We start from the raw sequence: 25,345 nt of genomic DNA on the forward strand, positions 1-25,345 counted from the left end.
TGGATTAAATGCGCCAACTAAAAGACATAGGGTATCAGAATGGATAAAAAAACAAGACCCATCTATTTGCTGTCTACAAGAGACTCATTTTAGATCTGAGGACACCTTTAGATTGAGAGTGAGGGGATGGAGAACTATTTATCATGCTCCTGGAAGCCAAAAGAAAGCTGGAGTAACCATACTTATATCAGACAAACTAGACTTTAAATTAAAGGCTGTAACAAGAGATGAAGAAGGGCATTATATAATAATCACAGGGTCTATCCACCAGGAAGAGCTAACTATTATAAATGTCTATGCGCCAAACACCCGAGCCCCCAGATATATAAAACAATTACTCATAAACATAAGCAACCTTATTGATAAGAATGTGGTCATTGCAGGGGACTTTAACACCCCACTTACAGAAATGGATAGATCATCTAGACACACAGTCAATAAAGAAACAAGGGCCCTGAATGATACATTGGATCAGATGGACTTGACAGATATATTTAGAAGTCTGCATCCCAAAGCAACAGAATATACTTTCTTCTCGAGTGCACATGGAACATTCTCCAAGATAGATCATATACTGGGTCACAAAACAGCCCTTCATAAGTTTACAAGAATTGAAATTATACCATGCATACTTTCAGACCACAATGCTATGAAGCTTGAAATCAACCACAGGAAAAAGTCTGGAAAACCTCCAAAAGCATGGAGGTTAAAGAACACCCTACTAACGAATGAGTGGGTCAACCAGGCAATTAGAGAAGAAATTAAAATATACATGGAAACAAACGAAAATGAAAATACAACAATCCAAACGCTTTGGGATGCAGTGAAGGCAGTCCTGAGAGGAAAATACATTGCAATCCAGGCCTATCTCAAGAAACAAGAAAAATCCCAAATACAAAATCTAACAGCACACCTAAAGGAAATAGAAGCAGAACAGCAAAGGCAGCCTAAACCCAGCAGAAGAAGAGAAATAATAAAGATCAGAGCAGAAATAAACAATATAGAATCTAAAAAAACTGTAGAGCAGATCAACGAAACCAAGAGTTGGTTTTTTGAAAAAATAAACAAAATTGACAAACCTCTAGCCAGGCTTCTCAAAAAGAAAAGGGAGATGACCCAAATAGATAAAATCATGAATGAAAATGGAATGATTACAACCAATCCCTCAGAGATACAAACAATTATCAGGGAATACTATGAAAAATTATATGCCAGCAAATTGGACAACCTGGAAGAAATGGACAAATTTCTAAACACCCACACTCTTCCAAAACTCAATCAGGAGGAAATAGAAAGCTTGAACAGACCCATAACCAGCGAAGAAATTGAATCGGTTATCAAAAATCTCCCAACAAATAAGAGTCCAGGACCAGATGGCTTCCCAGGGGAGTTCTACCAGACATTTAAAGCAGAGATAATACCTATCCTTCTCAAGCTATTCCAAGAAATAGAAAGGGAAGGAAAACTTCCAGACTCATTCTATGAAGCCAGTATTACTTTGATTCCTAAACCAGACAGAGACCCAGTAAAAAAAGAGAACTACAGGCCAATATCCCTGATGAATATGGATGCAAAAATTCTTAATAAGATACTAGCAAATCGAATTCAATAGCATATAAAAAGAATTATTCACCATGATCAAGTGGGATTCATTCCTGGGATGCAGGGCTGGTTCAACATTCGCAAATCGATCAACGTGATACATCACATTAACAAAAAAAAAGAGAAGAACCATATGATCCTGTCAATCGATGCAGAAAAGGCCTTTGACAAAATCCAGCACCCTTTCTTAATAAAAACCCTTGAGAAAGTCGGGATAGAAGGAACATACTTAAAGATCATAAAGGCCATTTATGAAAAGCCCACAGCTAACATCATCTTCAACGGGGAAAAACTGAGAGCTTTTTCCCTGAGATCAGGAACACGACAGGGATGCCCACTGTCACCGCTGTTGTTTAATATAGTGCTGGAAGTTCTAGCATCAGCAATCAGACAACAAAAGGAAATCAAAGGCATCAAAATTGGCAAAGATGAAGTCAAGCTTTCGCTTTTTGCAGATGACATGATATTATACATGGAAAATCCGATAGACTCCACCAAAAGTCTGCTAGAACTGATACATGAATTCAGCAAAGTTGCAGGATACAAAATCAATGTGCAGAAATCAGTTGCATTCTTATACACTAACAATGAAGCAACAGAAAGACAAATGAAGAAACTGATCCCATTCACAATTGCACCAAGAAGCATAAAATACCTAGGAATAAATCTAACCAAAGATGTAAAAGATCTGCATGCTGAAAACTATAGAAAGCTTATGCAGGTAATTGAAGAAGATATAAAGAAATGGAAAGACATTCCCTGCTCATGGATTGGAAGAATAAATATTGTCAAAATGTCAATACTACCCAAAGCTATCTACACATTCAATGCAATCCCAATCAAAATTGCACCAGCATTCTTCTCGAAACTAGAACAAGCAATCCTAAAATTCATATGGAACCACAAAAGGCCCCGAATAGCCAAAGTAATTTTGAAGAAGAAGACCAAAGCAGGAGGCATCACAATCCCAGACTCTAGCCTCTACTACAAAGCTGTCATCATCAAGACAGCATGGTATTGGCATAAAAACAGACACATAGACCAATGGAATAGAATAGAAACCCCAGAATTAGACCCACAAACGTATGGCCAACTCATCTTTGACAAAGCAGGAAAGAACATCCAATGGAAAAAAGACAGTCTCTTTAACAAATGGTGCTGGGAGAACTGGACAGCAACATGCAGAAGGTTGAAACTAGACCACTTTCTCACACCATTCACAAAAATAAACTCAAAATGGATAAAGGACCTGAATGTGAGACAGGAAACCATCAAAACCTTAGAGGAGAAAGCAGGAAAAGACCTCTCTGACCTCAGCCGTAGCAATCTCTTACTCGGCACATCCCCAAAGGCAAGGGAATTAAAAGCAAAAGTGAATTACTGGGACCTTATGAAGATAAAAAGCTTCTGCACAGCAAAGGAAACAACCAACAAAACTAAAAGGCAACCAACGGAATGGGAAAAGATATTTGCAAATGACACATCGGACAAAGGGCTAGTATCCAAAATCTATAAAGAGCTCATCAAACTCCACACCCAAAAAACAAATAACCCAGTGAAGAAATGGGCAGAAAACATGAATAGACACTTCTCTAAAGAAGACATCCGGATGGCCAACAGGCACATGAAAAGATGTTCAACGTCGCTCCTTATCAGGGAAATACAAATCAAAACCACACTCAGATACCACCTCACGCCAGTCAGAGTGGCCAAAATGAAGAAATCAGGAGACTATAGATGCTGGAGAGGATGTGGAGAAACGGGAACCCTCTTGCACTGTTGGTGGGAATGCAAATTGGTGCAGCCGCTCTGGAAAGCAGTGTGGAGGTTCCTCAGAAAATTAAAAATAGACCTACCCTATGACCCAGTAATAGCACTGCTAGGAATTTACCCAAGGGATACAGGAGTACTGATGCATTGGGGCACCTGTACCCCAATGTTTATAGCGGCACTCTCAACAATAGCCAAATTATGGAAAGAGCCTAAATGTCCATCAACTGATGAATGGATAAAGAAATTGTGGTTTATATACACAATGGAATACTACGTGGCAATGAGAAAAAATGAAATATGGCCTTTTGTAGCAACATGGATGGAACTGGAGAGTGTGATGCTAAGTGAAATAAGCCATACAGAGAAAGACAGATACCATATGGTTTCACTCTTATGTGGATCCTGAGAAACATAACAGAAACCCATGGGGGAGGGGAAGAAAAAAAAAAAAAAAAAAGAAAAGAAAAGAAAAAAAAAAAAAAAAAAAGAGGTTAGAGTGGGAGAGAGCCAAAGCATAAGAGACTGTTAAAAACTGAGAACAAACTGAGGGTTGATGGGGGGTGGGAGGGAGGGCAGGGTGGGTGATGGGTATTGAGGAGGGCACCTTTTGGGATGAGCACTGGGTGTTGTATGGAAACCAATTTGACAGTAAATTTCATATATTAAAAAAATTAAAAAAAAATAAAATAAAATAAAGTGGCAAAAAAAAAAAAAAATCAAAGACTCTTTGAGATTTTCAATGTTTTTAAAAAGTCTAAAGGAGTCTCAATACCAAAAATTTTTAGAGCTGCTTTTGTGGACTACTGAAAAAAGTGGTGGGGGTACAAATGATGACATTTGTCTTACTGTTTAGTAGCCTAGACTCCTACAGGGGAACTGAGATAATGAAAAAACATAATATGGAAAAATATGACTAAGTGTCAAATCAAGTGGCATAGACAGTAGGCACTAACCAAGAAAAAGAAGTGTGAACTAAAGTGGTAAGGGATTTGTTGGAAAGGGAGACTGGGGAATAGGTAGGATTTTGTAAAACAAGAGTGGGGACAACTCTTCAGTCTTGACGATCACCATGACAAAGTCCTGGAGACCAAAATAAGTATAATATGCTCTAGGAACAGTAAGGAGACCTGATCGCCTGGGGTAAACAATTTGAATTGGTGAATAGCAAGAAGTTAGTTGAATATAATAGACTAGAGCAGATTATGGAGGGCTTTAAATGTCAGGGTGAGGAATTTTGATTTTATGGACAATGGGAAGCTATTAAAGGGTTGTGATTTGGGATGATGACATGATGAAAGTTATATTTCATGAAAATTAATCTAGACGTAGAGTAAAAGAGAGACTGGAAATAGACTACAAATCAATTAGGACAATATTATAATCATTCATGCATGAAGTGATGAGGACCTAGTTGTGGGAATAGAGAGTAAATAACGAATACAAGAGATATTGTGAAAGCAAAATGAATGGGACTTGATTGATTAGAAAGAGGAGACTGATTTTGAGACTGGATGGTTGAGAGGATAGTGCTGTCATTAATGGAATATACAAAAGCATAGAGAGACCCATTTTAAGTATTTGGTGATGAATAGATTATTAACTTGTTTGTTGAAAGTGTGGGATTATCCTAATGGAAATATGTATGTATAGGGAGTCACAATATAGGAAGTTGGATAAGAAGTATAGAATTGAGAGACTACACTAGAGAGATGATTATTGGGTTTGAGGAAATGAATGAGTTTCCTGAGGGAAAAAAATTATATAAATCAGAAGCCCAGGAACTAAGATTTCTGATCTAAAGCTGTTAGGTTTTGATAGGAGAACCAATGAAGAAGGCTGACAAAACAAATTGAAAACTATTAGGAGACTAGAATAATATCAGATTGTAGAAGCCAAGGGAGGACAGAGTTTCAAGAACAAGATGGAAATCCACCATTTCAGATTCCACAGAGATGGGGTGGTTTAATATATAATTTAACCTCTGTGAAAGCAGAGATCTTTGTATTGTATGCTTTACTCAATGATGTTTCCTACATGCCTAGAACTGTGTTTGGCACATAGTATGTGATGAAAAATTAAATGACTACACTTGGCTACTGCTGCTAAAAGTTTTGCAAACCTTATAAATAATAAGCACATTGAAGAAAAAAATCAATGAGAAATATCTTTAGATACAAATCTCTGTAGATATATTGATTCTATTTGCTCATCAGGTAGTATTATTGGAAGCTAGCAGAGTGTTGTTAAATGCACAGTGAAAATGGAGGTGGATTGTTTAGCTACTGACTTGCATGTGAGTCAGCCCGAGAGAAGTAGATGATGTATGTCTATTTGCATAACTCCACAAGCCAAAACACATCTGGTAGCCTTATCTTCTAGTCCTATTAGGCTGTCTTATTCATCTGTATAGGATATATTCCTTTGCTGGTAGTGTCTAATGCGGTAATCCTTCGTTGAAATGAATAACCATTTTGGGATTTAAACAGCGAGAATCATACCCATTAAGAAATTTGATTTGATTTTACACTTATTTTGGTATTTGTTTATAAATTTTAGTTGCAAGTCTTTCCAAAGCTTAGTGCTTTGGTTGGATTGAAAAGACTATGTCCAATTTTGGTGGTTAAAGTATTTTCTTTTGTTTCAGTTTTGGCATAAGTTGCCATAATGGATACTGGAGAAATATAGGTGAATTTACTGGAGGAAACAAGTTATTTGATATTTGTGGATTTCCTCACAAATGAATTATATAGCAATGACTGTGTTTTGAGTTTTGGTTTGGATTTGTGAATTAGTTATCAACTGCTGTGTAACAAAGCATCCCCAAAGTTCGCATATTAAACAGCAAACATTATCTCACAGTTTCTCTGGGTCAGGAATCTAGACATAGTTTAACTACATGCCTCTGGCCCAAGATTTCTCATGAGGCTGCAGTCAAGCTATTGGCTGAGGCTGTGATCTCATCTGAAGGCTTGAATGGATGGAGGGGTCTGCTTTCAAGCTTACTTATATGGTTGTTGGTAGACCTCAGTTTCTTGTCACATGGGCTGCTCCACAGGGCTGCCCCATTACCCAGCAATTGGCTACCCCAGAGAGAGTGATTCAAGAGAGTGAGGAGGAATGCCCAAGACAGAAGCCAGTATCATTTTATAACTGAAAATCAGATATGACATTCCATCACTTCATCCATATTATAATTGTTAGAAGTAAGTCTACATCCAGACCACATTCAAGGGGAGGAGATTACACAAGGGTTTGTGAATACCAGGAGGCTGAGATCATTGATCTCAGGTTAGAGCTGATCATTGATTATAGGTTAGAGCTTCCTAACCACAGGTTTGATGACACCCATTTTACCTTCAAAATACACAGCTGAAATTGTAGAAAGAGAAAAGATACAGAGCTGAAGTCAAGTGTTTAGTGATGAAACCAGGAACACATCCTGTCTCTTGAAGTATGAAAATTTATATCTTCTATAAAGGATAAAGAATTTCAGAAAAATGCCTAAAGCTTAAATACACATGTATTAAATTATATATAGGGGTGCCTGGGTGGCTCAGTTGGTTAAGCATCCATCTCTTGATTTCAGCTCAGGTCATGATCTCATAGTTCATGGGTTCGAGCTCCACATTGAGCTCCATGCTGATGGAGTCTGCTTGGGATTCCCTCTCCCTCTCTCTCTGCCCCTCCCCTGCTCAGGCCCTCTCTAAATAATTAATTAATTAATTAATTAATTAATTAAAAATAATAAATTAGGGGTACCTGGGTGGCTCAGTCAGTTGGGCGTCTGACTTCGACTTCGGCTCAGGTCATGATCTCATGGTTCACGAGTTCAAGCCCTGCATTGGGCTCTGTGCTGACAGCTCAGAGCCTGGAGCCTGCTTCAGATTCTGTGTCTCCCTTGCTCTTTGCCCCTCCCCCACTTGCACTCTTTCTCTCTCTCTCTCAAAAATAAATAAGCAATATTTTAAGATTTAAAATAACAATAATAAATTATATAATTTTATAAACACACATACAATTTTTACAGATATAATGTGTTTACTGAAGCACTGTGAGAAGAAACTGAAAAGTGAGAAAAAAAAGTTAACACAGATAAAACTTATCTTCAAGTGATTCCTACAATTACAAAACCACCCAGACAGACAGCAGAAAATGTTTGACATTAACAGTAACTCCATTTTAATTTCAATTCTGTTATTCAATTAATGTAAGTTAATATGAAATAAGATACAGACTACAATTAAATGTAGCCCCCATACTTTTAGTGCCTATTTGAAGGCAGAGGTAGAGAAAGTAGACTAAACCAGTGAGAAATTGAATTATAAAAAGATATTACACATTATCTCATAGTTCATGTCAGAACTATCTCTTCCTCTTACCTTTTCTTTACCTCTATTAGTTTAGTTTAATAACTAAAATTGTAGAAATACATATTTTTATGATAAAATGGTAATTTAGCAGGAAGCAGAACAATACTGTCTTGCAGCAGATCTTTAAATTCAATTTTTAACTACATTAATTTCATGAGGTCTAGGTTCTATCTAAATCCAGAAATTATAGTATTCATTTACATTCATAAACCATATCCCATTTACTCCAAATAAAAGATATAACCCTGTCCTTGTCTGTAGAGACAAAGAAAAGAATAAAGAGAAAAAAGTGCATTATTAATCATAACAAAATCAGATGCCTATTTGAAACTGAGGAAGGAGAAAATATGTATAATATTTAAAAGAAGCGTGTTTATATATGTGTATTTCAAAAGGATTGCATTTACAAAGTAGTCATTTGGAAAGACAGACATCTTTGCTTTCAAAAGGGAAAATAAGTAAAAGAGGAAGAGTTTGTATTAGATGGTCTCTAAGGTCTCTCCTAGCTTAACATTCTATGAGTCCATGTTCAGAGTATACTTTTGAGGTATAAGTCTTGATTATTTGTCTTAAGGAAAATGACAGAACATACATAATCAATATCTGTAGATATCTGTAAACTTCATTTTAGCCTGAACTTTATTAAAGTCAATACCAAATGTGTATTTATGTATATGTGTGTGTGTGTGTGTGTGTGTGTGTGTGTGTGTGTGTGTGTATTTTTCTGTGCATACATGTGCACGAATGTGGTCAGGGCGCCTGGGCATGGAGGTTATGGGAGTGAGGCAGTGCTGTGAACCTTGCAATAGGATACTCAGCCTTTCTGTGTCCTACTAGGGAATGTGGATAATTGCTTTACAGACATAAACTACCTTTGTATTTTCTGTAAGTCAGGATAAGAAGGAAGCTGTGATTACCTTCCCTATGCCCCTTGGAAATTCTCTTCAAATAGGCTTTTCTCAAATTCCCCTATTCTCAAGGTTAACTAAGGTTGTTGCTCCATATTTTCTCATCCCCCATAGGTTATGTTTCATACTCATTTACTTATTCATTAAAATTTTTGAGTGCTTGGGGCGCCTGGGTGGCTCAGTCGGTTGAGCATCTGACTTCAGCTCAGGTCATGATCTCACAGCTCGTGAGTTTGAGCCCCGCGTCGGGCTCTGTGCTGACAGCTCAGAGCCTGGATCCTGCTTTGGATTCTGTGTCTCCCTCTCTCTCTCTGCCCCTAACCCATTCGCATTCTATCTCTGTGTCTCTCAAAAATAAATAAACATTAAAAAAATTAAAAAAATTAAAAAAAAAATTTTGAGTGCTTACTATGTGCCAGGCATAGTTCTAGGTGATGGTAAAACATCTGGTACAAAAAAATCTCTGTCCTATTGTTTAGGTTATAGGAGGAAGACAGGCAAATGTTACACACACACACACACACACACACACACACACACACACAGAGCCTTTAGTGATATATGCATATATATATAAGGTGATAAGTGATTATGTGAATATGTGTGTATATATATATGTATGTATATACAGCACACACACATATATATAGTCAATGATTTTATATATATATATATATATAGTCAGTCAGTGGTATGGAAAGAAATAGAGCAGAATTAAGGGGATTGAGAGCATTGGTAGGATGCAAATGGCAGTTTTAAATGGGATATTCAGGGTAAGCTCATTGACAAGGGATATTTAAACAGTTATTTGAAGGAGAATGACTATCTGAGGGAAGGACATTCAAGAAGAGGAAATGACCAGCACAAAGACCTTCAGTCAAGAGAGTGCCTGGATTACTCAAGGAACTAGCATTCAGGAATCTAGTGTGGCTAAGAGCAGAGTGAGCAAGGGGAATGATAAGAGATTAATTTAGAAGAATATAATTGGGGGAGACGGCAGCTCTTTCAGAGCCTTGTAGCAATTATTAGGCTTTGGCTTTTACTGTGAGTAAAGTAAGAAAACTTTGGAGGGTTTTGAGCGCAGGAGTCTTGTACTCTGACTTTCAAAAGGATCATGTTGGCTGCTAACTTGAGAAGAGATTATAGGGGTGTGGGCAGGGTAGAAGCAGGGAAACCAGCTAGGAAGCTGCTGCGATAATCTAAGCAAGAGATGATGGTGGCTGGGAGCAGTATAGAAAGACTGTTAGCTAGTGAGAGTGGATAGATTCAGGGTATTTTATGAGCATGTAATAAACAGGATGTGCTGATATATTCTATATGGGACGTGCAAGGGAAAAGTCAAAGATGAACTGAAAGTTTTTTGGCCTGAGAAAGAAGGGGACGTTTATTGAGTTGGGAATGATTAGGTGGGTTTGACACGCAGGAGTTCAGCTTTGAACATATTAGTTTGCGATGTTTATTAGACATCAAGTCTAATGTCAAGTAGGTAGGTGGGTATGTGAGTCTGTAGTGCAGTGGAAAAGTGTGGGCAAGAACTATACATTTGGGAGGTAGTCTTGCACATACATCGTATTTATTTTTTTAATGTTTACTTTTTTATTTTTTTAATAGGAAATTTATTGTCAAATTGGTTTCCATACAACACCCGTGCTCATCCCAACAGGTGCCCTCCTCAATGCCCATCACCCATTTTCCCCTCCCTCCCACCCCCTATCAAGCCCCAGTTTATTCTATTTAAAGTGAAGGGAGTAAAGACAGAGCAGAGATCCAAGGACTGAGCCCTGAGTCAATCCATTGTTAAAAAGTTGGGGAGAAGAGGAGGAACCAGCAAAGAAAACTGAGAAGGAATGGCCAATGAGAGGTAGGAGGAAAATCAAGAGTATGGCATCTTGAAAGCCAAATTGAGTAAACTGACCATTGGTTATAATCTATTTTGTCCTCTCTATTGCTATTGCCCTCCCTAGTTCAACATCACATCATTACTTGTCTAAACTACAACAGTCTCTTAATTGGTCTTCTTGCCTCCCTTCTTATCTCCTGTGATGCATCCCCTACACTACCAGAGTTTCTATTTAAAACACAAATTGGATCCTGTCACTTCTTCGCTTAAAATGCTTAATCTATTTGTAGTTTATTCACACTCTGCTGCTTCTTTTTTCCATGCCTCTGCCTCTGCTCATGTAGTCCATTGTGCCTGAGATCCCCTCTCTACGTTTCTCATCATCTAGCTAACTCCTACTCATCTTTCAAGATGCAGTTCAGGTACTGTCTCATTTAGAAAACCTCCCCTGGTCTTTCCTCAGTACTTTAGTTATGCCTATATTTCTATTGTTGCCCTGACCATACTATTTTTTAATCATCTATTTGTTTTTCCCATTTAGGCTGTTATTTCTTGGGGTGCAAAGATGATATTTTACCCATCTTTAAATGTTTGGCACCAAGCACAGGGTCTTACACATAGTAGGTACTTAAAAATGTTTAATGGATGAATGAATAAATGAGTGGTCAGTTTTTCTTCTTGCTCTGGATATGTCAGTTTCAGTTGGGAGAGTTATAAATTTTTCTCTATAACTTTGAATTGTTTCCAATTCCTTGATTTAAAATTCTAATATAATAGTTATGGGACAGAATAACTGATTTGCATCTCAGATGCAGGAGCAGCATCCTGAATAACAATATGCTATGGGTTTGATAGCACTGGAATATTATCTCCTCCAATGTAATCAATATACATCTGAGTTATTGTAATATAGCCAATTCTCATGAGATGGATTTGTTAGGTTACTGCATTTATCTCTCTGGGATATCTTTACCATGTAAAATAAGTTCTTATGGGAATACTCAAATTTGTTTGTACCTCTGTAGAGAAAGAAAGAACTTATTGCCATCCTGGGCCTTGATCTTTTTATTTGATTTTTTTAAAGTTTATTTATTTATTTGGGGGGGGGGTACATGGAGGGAGAGGGAGACAGAGAATCCCAAGCAGGCTCCATGCTGTCAGCACAGAGCCCAATGTGGCGCTCCATCTCATGAACCATGAGATCATGACCTGAGCCAAAATCAAGAGTCAGACACTTAAGCGACCAAGCCACAAAGTCACCCCCATCCTGGACTTTAAAAGGGTACTTAATACTCATTTCTCATAAGCTAAAAGTATAAATCTAGTTTTTGTCACTGGTTGCCTTTATTTCATAGATAGAAATGCAAAAAAATATCCATGATGAGGCATACCTGTCATCCACCTGATCCAGTATTGTTTCCGAGACGGGTTTATTAGAAAATCATCTTGTCTGCCTAATACCAATCTCAAAATAGGTAGAAGTGTCCCTGGGAGGAAAAAAATATAATTTATTCCAATAGTCCATTATAAATCTATTGTCTGTGATTTTATCTAAAATTATTTGAATTTGTTCATTTGTAAAATTTTAAAATTTCACTGTATTTGAGACAAAAGAATTTTCTAGTTACATTTTACTATTTAAGGAAATACTTTTTAAACATTGAGATAAATTTTACATGAGATGCACAGATATAAATGTACTGTTGGATGATTTTAATGGGGGCATATACCCTGTAATCAACACAAAAATGAATATATAAAACATTTTCATCACACCAGAAAGTTGCCCTATGATCCCTTCCAGCTGATCTCCAACCTAAACAGGCAACCACTATTATGACTCCTATCATCACAAATTATGTTACTAAACTTCATAGAAATGAGATCCTATACTATGTACTTTCTTGGGTCTGGCTTCTTCCCCTCAGCACTCTTATTTTTAGATTAATCTATATTGATGGGTGTTATCAGTAGTATGTTCCTTTTTATTATTAAGTAATGTTCCATGATATGAATTAACTATGATTGATTTATTCATTTGCCAGTTGATGCATATTTGGGTTGCTTCCAATTTTTGTCTATTTTGACTGTCAGCTATGGACATATAAGCACTTAATGCTGTATATTCCACTCTAAGTACTGCTTTACTTTATACCACAAATTTTAATTTGGTCAGTTTTTATGTTCATTCAGTTCAAATACTTTTTTCATATCCTATATGCTTTCTTCTTTAATACATGGATTATTTATGTTTTTCAGATATCTGTTACTGATTTCTAATTCAATTCCATTGTGTCAAAAACAAGCTTTATATGACTGAAATAGTTTCAAATTTATCTGAGACTTGCTTTATAGGCTTAAATACAGTCTATCTTGGCAAATGTTCTAGGAACTGTAACCTTAGTTACCTTTGGAACTAAGACCTCTGGACCAGCAGAGCCTAAGGCCATGGAAACAGAAAGCAAAAAATTTGCTACTGGATTACTAGGATTACAGGGATAATAGTGACTTAAACCACTCCCATTTTCACCTCTAATAATTATTCCTGGATCCATAAATCCTGACTATTAGGAAAATAACACCATATATTGGACACTGATTTAGAGCATATACTATATCCTGGAAGGCATTACCACCTAGCTGGTGGTTAATCTTCAAAAGGCCATTTCACAATGTAGCAAACCTGCTGTTTCAGCATGATGAGGAACATGGTAACTAGTGAATCCCATGAGCATGAGCTCATTGCCATTCTTCATCTGCTGTAAATGAGTTTCTTGATCAAAAAGGATTCTATGTGGAATTCGTGATGGTGGATTATACATTCCATATGTTTTTATGAAATTGATAAACTACGTTTTAGAATCGCTGCCATTTTACATTCCCACTAGCAATATGAGTGATCCAGTTTCTCTGCATTCTTGGCACAATTTGGTGGTGTCACTGTTTTTTATTTTAGCTATTTTTATAAATATGAGTGATATCTCATTGTTATCTTAATTTGCATTTCCCTAAAGGCTAGTGATGTTGAATGTCTTTTCATCTGCTTATTTGCCATCTGTGTATCCTCTTTGGTGAAATGTCTCTTCATGTCCTTTGACCTTTTTCTAATTGGATGGTTTGTATTTTTACTGCTGAGCTTTGAATGTTTCTTATATATTTGTTTTTATATATACTTTGTCAGATATGTGCTTTGCAAATATTTGTTTTGTTTTATCTCTAGCTTGTCTTTTCATCTGCTTAATAGTCTTTCACCAAGCAAAAGTTTTAATTTTTGATGAAGTATGATTTATCTTTTTTTTTCTCCTATGGATTGTGCTTTTGTTTTTATGTCTAAGAAATCTTCACCAAGCCCTAGATCCCAAAGACTTTTCCATAAGTTTTCTTCTAAAAGTTTTACAGTTTCACATTTTCAGAGACTATGATACAAAATGAATTAACTTTTGCTTAACATGTGAAGTTTACATGAAGGTTCATTTTTTTTGCCTATGCACATCTAATTGCTTTAGCACCATTTGTTGATTACTATATAAACTATATATAAACTATATAAAGTTTACTATATAAACTTTAAAATAGGATAGACTGATTCCTCTCATGTTAGTCTTCTTTTTCAAAATTGTTTTTTTCTATTCTAGTTCCCTCTTCTCTCCATATAAATTTTAGGATGTTTGTCTATATCTAGAAAAAATCTTGCTGAGATTTTGACAAATGCTGCATTTAACCTATATGTCACTTTGAAGGAGAATTGACATCTTTACTATGTTGAGTCTCCCAATCCATGAGCACAGTAGGTGTCTCCATTTATTGATATTTTCTTTTATTTCTTCATCATTTATTGTCATTTTCAGCACATAAGTCAGGTACACATTTTGTTAGATTTATACCTAAGCATTTCTCTTGTTTTTGAACAGTTATAAATGGTGTTTTATTTTTAATTTTGGGGTTCACATGTGAATTGCTAGTATATACAATTGATTTTTGTATACTGGTATTGTCTCATCTGACTTTGCTGAATTCCAAATTAGTTCAAATTAGGAGAGTTTCTACATAGACCATCATGTCATCTGCAAATAGGGATAGCTTTATTTCTTTGTTTCTTGTTTTTAGGTTTCTTATTTATTTTTCTTGCCTTATTGCACTGGCTGGAACTTCCAGTGTGATATTAAATAAGGGTGGTGATATAATTTATCTTTGCCTTGTTCCTAATAATTGGAGGAAATTATTCAATCTTTCACCTTTAAGTAAGATGTTAGATGTAGGTTTTTTTGTAAATATTCTATACTAAGTTGAGGAAGTTCCCCTTCCTATTTTCTTAGACTTTTTATCATGAATTTGTGTTGCATTTTTCAAATGCTTTTTCTACATCAATTGATATAAGTATGTGATTTTTTTCTCTTTAGCATATTTATATGGTGGATTCCATTGACTAATTTTTTAAATACTGACCCAGCCTTGCATCCCTGGAATAAACTCCACTTTGACATGATATATAATTTTGCTTATATACCTGCTATCATTCTAATTGTCTTTCCTTTATTGGTAAAGATGTTCTTTTTCTCTTGCTGATTTCAATATTTTTTCTTTGTCTTAGTTTTTAATACTTTGATTATGATGTATGTTGATGTGGATTTTTTGTTTGTCCTATTTGGGGTTAGTTCAACTTTTTGATTCTGTAGGTTTATGTCTTTGGCAAAATTTCTGAAAATTTCACCTATTATTTCTTTGAATAGCCACTCTCTCCCTTTTATTCTAGAAATTCAATCATACAAATGTTAGATCTTTTGTTATTATCCTACAGCTCCCTGAGGATCTGTGCAGATGGTTCAGCCTATTTCTCTTTATTGCTCATATTAAGTATTTCTATTATTCTGTCTTCAAGTCCACTGAATGTTTCCTCTGTCATCTCCATTCTACTGTTGAGCCTATTTAGTGAGTTTTTTATTTGGTTATTGTATTTTTCAGTCCTAAAATTTCTGTTTGGTTTTTCTTTACATCTTCTGTTTCTTCACTCTGATTTTCTATTTTTTTCATTTGTTTAAAGCATGTTCATAATTGCTTGTTCTAGCATTTTCATGATGGTTGATTTTAAATGTTTGTCAGATAATTCCAACATCTATGTCATCTTGGCATTGGTGTCTGTTCTCCTTTAAGTTGAAATTTTCTGGGTTCTTGTTATGACAAGTGATTTTTTTAATCCTTGGCATTTCAAATATTATGTTATGAGACTCTGGATCTTATTTAAATCTTCCATTTTGGTAGGTCTACTCTTATGTCATGCTGGTAGGTAAGTAGTCACCCCTTCATTACTCCCATATGGAAGTAGAAGTTTAGGTTCTCTATTCAGCCTCTACTGATACTATGAAAAAGTGGATGGGGACCCCATTACTGCTCATTGGTATAAAATTTGAAGCTCCCCTCTAGATTTTTGCTGCCCTCTAGACCTCTATCACCCTGGCTGATAGAGGGAGTGGCACCTGATTCCTGTTCACCTTGTGGTCTCCACTGACATTGCTGGTTGAGAATGAAAGATCCATTTCGCTTTCTCTGATATACCACCCCAATAGGCAGACTGGGTCACCTCATTAGAGTCTGGAGAAGGTGGAAGTATAGGTTCCCTACTTAGCCCTTGCCTAAAGGGAGAGGGTAAAGGTCCACATTTTCCCTATATTGTTTGTCTGTAGTAGGGTAATTATTATCTAAAAGTTTTCTGGATTGCTGTTTTACCCTTTCTTGGTCTTTTGTCTAGAGAGCGCAGGTTTTCTTGAAATTAGTTTTGTCTGTTCCCATTGGCATCTCTGGGTTGGTGGCTTCTCCAGTATCCAGTCTGGGATATATGAAGTAAAAGAATACCCACAGAACTTACTACTTTGTCATTCCTTGGGTTTTGAGGTCTCTAGCCAGCCTTCCTCCTTTTCTCAACATTTTACAGTCTTTGTATAATTGTTTTATATGCAATGGCCAGCTTTTTAGCTGTACTTAGTGGGAAAAATAGGGAAAAGTTTATCACTTTGACTTGTTCGGGAACCAGAAACTCAGATATGCTTTTTATTATTCTAATTTACAATCTGTAAAGTGTTTTCCTAGAATTGCAGGTATCAGCCTACAAAACCCCATTTGTAATGTTCAAAATGGTCATTGAAATTATTTATTTCAACCATGTCCTCTCTCAGCCTTCTTTCATCCCTTGAATCATTTAGTTGACCTTCAGTGGATGATATTTTCAGCTTTATTATGACTTTCTTGAATATCCTGATGATATTTCCTCCAGATTTCTCAACTCTATGTCAGTTCTTACTTCCAACTCCAAACATAGTAATTTTAGTGACCTCCTGGATTTTTTTTGATTGAAGAGAAAAGCCAAGACAAGTCTTCACTTGATTCATAGCTATACTCAAATGTCACTTCTTCAAAGTGGCCTTTCATGACCATTCTCTGTACACTTACTCTGCACTTACACTTACTCTGTATACTTATTTTTTCACATTTCTTAACACTATATGATATTTTGTATCTATGTGTTTTCTCATTGTCTCTCCTCCCCCAAATATAAACCTTTAAAAGGGCAGGGGCTGCTGTATCCCCAGTGCTTAGAGAAGTCCCTGGCATATACTAGGCTCTAAATAAATATTTTAACTGGTTGAATGAATACATACTTCACAAAGGATTTGGGTAGAAGACTGAAAAGAGAATAGAAAGTCCTTGGCACTTAGTCTAAAGGGAATTCCAACTAGCTTGTATGATACCAAATAGTAACCTCCAGATAGATATATACAGACCAAACTTAGATCAAAATGTGTGAAGGCAAGAAAATAACTTTTTCCTCATGTTATTTTTTTCTCTCATAGATGCCACATTTCTTGTTCTATGAAAATACTTTAGCATAGGAACAAAATCTTTATAAAGATGGCAGTTGTAGTCCTCTGGTGGGAAATTACAAATTCAAAAATTTAAGACTCTTGACCAGAGATTTCCACATTTTACTTAGATGATGGAAGTAAGTGACAGTTTGGCCAGCTGCCCCAGGTGCATTAAAACTCATGTGGTCTCTGGAGTAACTGGATTTATTCCAAATGCAAGTCTTCCAAATGAAGCTCAAGACCTTGAATTGAATCCAGTTTTTACAGAAGAGCAGCTAAAATGAATACAATAAGGCAGTGATGTCATCTATTCTCTGCATTCAGGACCTTGCCCTATTTCTCCACTCAATGTGACTTTTGTTGCAGCTACCTATGAAGCCCCACATAGACTGGGATCTCTTCACTTGTTACAGCAGAGGAAGGGATGCAGCCTTTTCTCTTAAGATGTCATTGCACCTTGGAGGAAGAGGAGAAAGTAATGAGATATTTCTCACTTTATGTTTTAGCTTGATATCTCTCTAAGCAACTCAGATATAAGGCACCATAGATTGGGGAAAAAAAACTGTTTTACACCCTCCCAGGATGTTTATAAAAATATGTCCATTCATAAGACATATTATGAATATGAATAGTGTATAGTATACCATAATAAAATATTAGGGCTATGCTAAAACAAAAATGGAATTTAAATTCACCTTAATGTCCTTTTAAATGTAATAGCCTTCTAGGGAAACACAATTCAGGTTTCGGAACATTCGTTATACACAACACTTGTCCTGGATAACTGATAACACCTGAGCTATAAAAATACAGAGCCACCTGGCCCTTTCCAGGATTTCCCCCAGAAATTATATTGTTCCTTAAATAGGCAAAGCTTTTACTCAAATGAGCTATCTCCAGCAAGCTTTCCATCAAATTCTCTGCCATCGGTGCAGTTGTCTTAATTTTACTTAAGTGCCTGCTGGCTGACTTTGACTCCAAAAAGACAAAGCATATCTTACAGGACAGAATTTAAGCTTGAAAGGAAAAAGAAAAACAACTGCCTTCTTGACCTCTCTGCCTTCTTTCCACTGCTAATGAAGATGAGAAGGAGGAGAACAAGAAAATGGCCCTCATTTCTAACTTGATTTACCCACTTTAAAGACTTTCTTACTTGCACCACACAAATACCTCCATATTAACAGGCTTGTTGAAAGGCTTCCTACCAAAGCAAAATTTATTCTAATTATGTGCTTCCACAAAATTATGTTTCAAGTAGTTGGGCAGAATTTTGCCTTTATTTGTTCTGCTGACTCAAGCTGGGGAAGTGTGTACTCAATGGTATGTACTTTTTTGTTTTGTTTTTATTCTAATAAAATAATCACTATAGGTAATTGTAGATAGTAAATAGTAGAAAGAATAATGAAGAAATTTGGTTTCTTTCTTGTAACACTATTTTTAAAAGAAAAAAATTCTCTAAAATATAGAAAGTGCTTTTAACTCGGCATATTTTTGGCTGAACTGCAGTGAACATGAGTAGGAGAATAGCCTTATCCATCCATGCATCCATTTATTCAGTATTTATTGAGTACCCACTACTGTAGGCATTGATGACACACCTACAAAAAAAGAAAAGTGGATCTTCGGTTCCATTTAGTGGGCCCTGATGGTATCCTGCTCCTTAAAACCCTCTCTCTTCTGAAGTGCATCCTCATTTTATTTATTTTTCTTTCCACAACAAAAGGGTGAGTTTCTCCAAGGCAGAAATCCTATATTCTTTTTTCTATGATGTTACACATTCAACAAACACCTGTTGGATTAGATTGAACAAAGATTTTTGAAGATGTAGGTGAGGAAAGTCATAGGATGTTAGATCTAGAAGCCATAGGATGTTAGATCTAGAAGGGCCCTTAAGGTCTTCTAGCCCATAGGTTTTTAAAAGGTATCTATATATGTACCTTTAGGGAATGGGGGAGGTCCAGGGAATGGGGGAGGTCCAGCAGAGGGATTATAGAACTGTTATAACTTTCACTGTGCTTCAAGCATAAAATTTACACTTTCAAGCCTTTTATATGTAGGCCATTCCTATAAGATTTTATTTGAAGAAAGGGTTCGCTGCTTAAAACAACAGAAAACCACTGATTGGTCCAAGACCTCTCTCTTATGGATCTTTTAGATAGGCCTAAGAAAGTTAGGTAATTTTTTCAAGATCACATATTTAATTATTCATATTCTTAAAACTAAAACCTGACTCTTGTAATTTCCAATCTGAGGTTCTTTCTATGACATTCTGTTGTTTATTAGTTTACAACTGTTCCTACTACACCCTTCTTGCTGCATCTCTACAGATGCAAGTTTTTTTGTCTGAATTCGTAGTTTCAGCTCTTGCTCTGGCACCTTCCCTAGTTTTGTGGGTTTGGCTGGTTCCCCCTTCCTTTGTCTCCCCTGTTGCCTATTTACTCTGTTTTTCAGTTGAATGTCTTCTCCAGTCCAGATTACCAACATTGCTGACAAGGATTTTGAGCTTTCCTCAAGGGGAGGTTACTCAGGATTGCAGTTTTTCACATTTTGAAGACAGAGCCTCTAGGACCAGTTTGGCCATAATGTTCTCTCTCTGACACAGACAAGTAAGACTGTTTTAGGGAGGGTCTGCTGCCACCAGCCACTGCTGCTACTGCTGTTTCCAGTGCAATGGGAAAGAGTGGGTTGGTTTGGTGGCCAATTGGGTTTTCTTTGTTTTTGTTTTTCTAGTTTATTCTTTGTTTTTGAATGCTGTTACCTCTTTCTTACTAGCACCCATAGAGAAAAGCACTGTAACAAAAGTTTAGAATTCAAAGGTAGAACTGCAGTCTCCATTTGGTAAACATAAAATAAAAAATAAATAGGACCTCCACTTTAAAGGTTCATGCTAAGTTTTCAGTATTTAATTTAAGGCTATTCTCACAGTTTTCTTTGTTCTCCACTTTTCATTTTTCTCCTTAGGCATGACTTTGTTATAGTGAATGAGAAGTATATCCTATCCTTGCCCATCATTTTTAAATGGATGGATTCTCATAGAGCAGTGTATCTACTGTGGTGTAGAGTTTGATATTATGTATTGAGAGCTTAGAATTCAATCTTTTCAGGTGTTCATTTTTATTTGTTGACATTGATAAATAGAACTAGGGCTTTTCTATTCATAAGAACTATAGCAATATAGTTCTTAATTGCAATTATTGTTCAGTGCATTTATCATTTTTAAAGCCTAGAGGTTCAAGAAACCTGGACCATCATCAGCTACAGATAGAGGGTACCAAACTATTTTTAGAAGAGATTTGAAACTGGGATTATTAGATGATTTGAAGGTATGAGTCTATGACTAGGTAAGTTAGAAACTTGGCTGGTTTATCAGACTAAAAGCTGATTTTCTATCCTAGAATCACACTGGAACTAGGATTTACTTAGAGTGAACTTTATCTTAAACACAATAGAATCCTTGAACATTATAAAATGCAAGACATTAGTTTGCATTTATCATAGTCAACAAATATTTATTATCTATGACCCTTTATCTTAGGAGTTAAGGTATTAGTTTCACAATAGTTGGTTAAATGTATTCTATTGCTAATTCATATTTTTATACAGTTAATGTAAATAGATTATTCTTTATGTATATGAGTTACACAGAAGAATAGGCAGCTGTCTGGGTTTTAGTCCTGATTTTTCTATGGATCCTCTGTCTTCTGACCTTTTTCTCTTAGAGGCCACCTAATAGATACCATTTTGCTAATGCATCAACTTGACTATTTCTTATAATTGGACTCAAGGAAATATCTATCACAAATGGAATTAATATCTAAGTGATCTATCCATGCAGTACAATAATATGTTTTTACAAACTTGGGGCATTTTTTTTTAATTTTTTTTTAACGTTTATTTATTTTTGAGACAGAGAGAGACACAGCATGAACGGGGGAGGGGCAGAGAGAGAGGGAGACACAGAATCGGAAGCAAGCTCCAGGCTCTGAGCCATCAGCCCAGAGCCCGACGCGGGGCTCGAACTCGCAGACCGCGAGGTCGTGACCTGAGCTGAAGTCGGACGCTTAACCGACTGAGCCACCCAGGCGCCCCATAAGATTGCTTTTTATTATTTATTTATTTATTTATTTATTTTAATTTTTTTTTAACGTTTTATTTTATTTTTGAGGCAGAGAGAGACAGAGCATGAATGGGGAAGGGGCAGAGAGAGAAGGAGACACAGAATCGGAAGCAGGCTCCAGGCTCTGAGCTGTCAGCCCAGAGCCCGTTGCGGGGCTCGAACTCACGGACCGCGAGATCGTGACCTGAGCTGAAGTCCGCCGCTTAACCGACTGAGCCACCCAGGCGCCCCTTGGGGCATTTTATAAAACACTGTCTTCTGAGAGATGCCACCAGATGCACATACAACCAGAAATTATGCCTATATATTAACATATAGCGACAGTGAAGAACAGATTTAGGGTTTCCCCAGAATAATCCTATTTACATTTATTTATTCATAGATCTTAAGTGTATCAGACTAATACTTAGAAATAGTGTAAAAAAAAATGCCTTTTCCTCTATTAAACTAGACCTTAGTGGTACCTCACTCCGAGCTCTTCAGAGATTCATTTTAAACCCAATGTGAAAACACACTTCTTTCCAAGTATAGACAGTACACTTCCCTTTTCAGGACACTTTTAAGGACCTTCTTACTTCTCATTTATTACATTCTTCTGAATTTAGCCCCAGGCCTTTAAAATGTTTCAAAAATGTTTTCTCATCCCCTTTTGTCATGAAACTCTACTTCCTCAATGGGGACAGTAATTGGTTAGACATTATCTCAGTCTCCTGATTTTGCAGTATGGATTTCTTTCCTCTGCCTGCCCACCACAGAATAGATATTCTAAGCTTTATGGAGACCCAATATGCCCATGTTCAAATTTATAAAAAAAAAATCAAAAGCAAGTCCACATGAAGCTTGGTGGTACAGAGATACCTCACTTTATTTAAAAAATGTATTTCTAAGAAACTGAATATATAAATTCCATATCTGTAAAAACAAATCCTACTTAAATGTACATTATTAGTTTTGCATTTTAAAATATTCCTATGTGGACTACTCCCAGCAGTTTCAAATATTACTGTGTGGGAATGTATCCCCACATAGAATTTTTCAAAGAATGACTCCTTTCTTAGACTCTGATTTCTCAACCTGATCTCCCATGGTTTCTTGTGGTTTCTTCCTACTTTATTATCCCGGTGACTCAGGTGTGCTTTCCCACCCTCTGATGTCTGCTTGGCTATCACATATTAATATATCAAAATGTAATTATATATTTGTATATTTATATGTGAGATATAGTTAGAATTGATATAGGAGCCCTATAAACTATGTATTTACCTATTTACCTAAGTTCCATGGTATCCAAGATCACTAGGCACAGTGGGCATTGCTAGGGTTTGCTCACTTTTTTTCTGTATGTTGCTATTTATTCTAAATATTCTAATTTTTTCCTCTTAACCTTTACATGACAAACTAACTCTATCCACTTCTGAAGTGAAATGGTATCAACCTAACAGTGTTGAAAATGCTATTGGCTTTCTTTAGAAAGTGGACACTCTTCTTTTTTCTTTGCACTGAAAGAGTTTAACCCATCTCCATCACTGGCAAGGATAATGTTCTTTTGATTTGTTTTTAAAAGGGTGTGCACTAGTAATCTCATTTTAGCCTTTCATTTTCCTCCTTACTATTCTGCCCCTTGGCTTCATTTGCCTCTTTATGGGGAAGAATGCATCTGAGGTTTTCTGTGCTTCTACTCTTGCCATGATATGTAGACTAGTTTATGGAGAAATACATCCGCTGTCTGCTGTGCATTTAAATTCCCCACTTCCCTGCTATATTTGTGTGCAGCAACTGAAAGACAAATAGATGAATGCAAGGCCGTTTTTGTCAGCATAAGTTTTCGGATACATACATTACCAAGCACACATATCATTAAATACGAGTTTAATATCTAGAAGCAAAAGTGGTAGTACATCAACATTGTCCACAGAGGAGAAAAGGGGTCACTGTTTATGAGAACTAAATGGAAACGTATCCTTCCTTATCAATCAAAGAAATTAAGAGATGAGAATTGGTCTTTTAGGCCATCTGGTTCTTGCCCCAGGGACCAGTAGAGGATTGGTCCTTGCATTATTATATTCTTAGTGCTGGTTATTTTTGTTACATATTCCCATAGCTTTGCAGTAACTTCAAATGCTTCTGTAACCATAGTTCTTCAACTTCTCTTGATCATAGTTCAGGTTGTATCTCATTTCAAAAGAGTTGTCTCCTTTCCTTTTAAACTTTCAGTAAGCCTTATTCACCAAAATGTATCAAGTTACTGGGATTCAACCCTTTAAAAATAACTTATGTCTTCTTGGCCTTAACTTTTTCCTTACCTGTTTTTTGTTTGTTTGTTTGTTTGTTTTTACTATTCTGAGTGTTACTAAACAATTTCAAGAATTTTGTCACCGTATAGTAACTTAACATTGTCAACATCTTAAAATTAGACCTTTGAGACCAGCTATCATTTCTTACAAAGCATAGAAATGGGAAGGGAGGGATGTCCAGAAACTGCTTCACTGTCTTTCATTTCACTTCCTCTCTACCCTTCACTCCCTCACTTCCGTTCTTCCTCTTTTCCTCTTTCATACACACACACACACACACACACACACACACACACACATACACACACACATACTGGCCTTATGTCAAACCAGATTGTCATGGTACTGTTTGGATGGGGGTGGAGCATGTAGGAAAGAGAACAGAGAGCCTGAAATGGAGTTTGGGCAGAGAATCAGATATGTTAAGGAAGCAGTGAATTAGAGAATTTCCAAGCCCTAAGGGACCATACAGAATGTTTCCTTAGTTATACAAATGAGGAAAGTGAGGCCTAAGGAGTTAATGCCTAAATTGGCTGACTTCTCTGGAGTTCACTGTTTTATTTCCTACACTAAACTGAAGGCAAAAATTATGAGAATTAACAGTATGGTGTCAACATCCTGGATTTGCCATCTGTCCGTTGATTCATTTAGTTAATCATCATATATTTATTGATCAATTATTTTGTGCCAGACACTATGCTAGGTGCTAAGGACGCCATCTGGTCCCTGACCTCAAGGAGGTTTTAGTTTATTTACGAAACCTTAGTGGGACTTAGAAAAGCTGAGAAATAGGCAATCACATGGAGGATGCTAGCAGAGAATAGAAAAGGCATCACCTAACCCAGCTTTAGGTGGCTGGGGATAGCTTCCTGCCAGAGGTTACCCAGGCCAAAGTGGGGCAGAGTGTTCCAGACTGATGTTAAAGTATATACATTCCTCGAGGCAAGAACTGAAAATAGTTCAGTATGGCTGGGGAATATAGAGTAGTTAAGGGTTGAGAGCGTAGGTGGTTAAGGGATTTGGTTAAGGAGGCTATAGTGTATGGATGAGACTCTAGAGATAAGCAGGAGCCAGGTCATAAAGGACCTTATTTGCCACATCAGGGAGTTTGAAGTTCTGCAGTCTAGGAGTGATAAAGTAGTCGCTGAAAAGTTTTTAAGCCAGGAAGTGACATGATCCTATTTGTCTTTTGGAAGGATCACTCTGTCTGCAGCTGGGGAGTTGATGGGAGTCAGAAAGAGATGTGAGGAGGTCTTTGCAGTAATCCACTTGAACTGAGATAATGATAATTGGGATGAAAAGAAGGGCTCACATTTAAGATAGGAGGTAGAGTCCATAGGACTTGGTTACTAGATATGGAGAATAAGGGAAACGGAAGAATATGCATAACTTCCAGGTTTCTGTATTGAACAGCTAGGTGGGTTGTATGCTGTTTACTGACATGGACAACATGGGAGAAAAAGCAGAATTGTTGGGTAAAAGTAATGGGTTAAGTTTAAAGTCCCCATGAGATGCCCATGCTAAGAACAAACCAGACTGGAGATACAGATACCAGAGTTATCGGCCCATATAGAGATATGATTT

General features: G+C 36.6%; 1 protein-coding gene across 8 annotated transcripts in view; it reads left to right on the forward strand.

Annotated features, from left to right (window-relative positions):
* ENOX2 (ecto-NOX disulfide-thiol exchanger 2) overlaps positions 1-25,345 on the forward strand; it is a 273,070-nt gene that overhangs the window by 37,357 nt on the left and 210,368 nt on the right. The window lies entirely within an intron of this gene.

This window comes from Panthera onca, chromosome X (genome assembly GCF_046562875.1).
Source record: "Panthera onca isolate mPanOnc1 chromosome X, mPanOnc1 haplotype 2, whole genome shotgun sequence".
NCBI lineage: Eukaryota > Metazoa > Chordata > Mammalia > Carnivora > Felidae > Panthera > Panthera onca.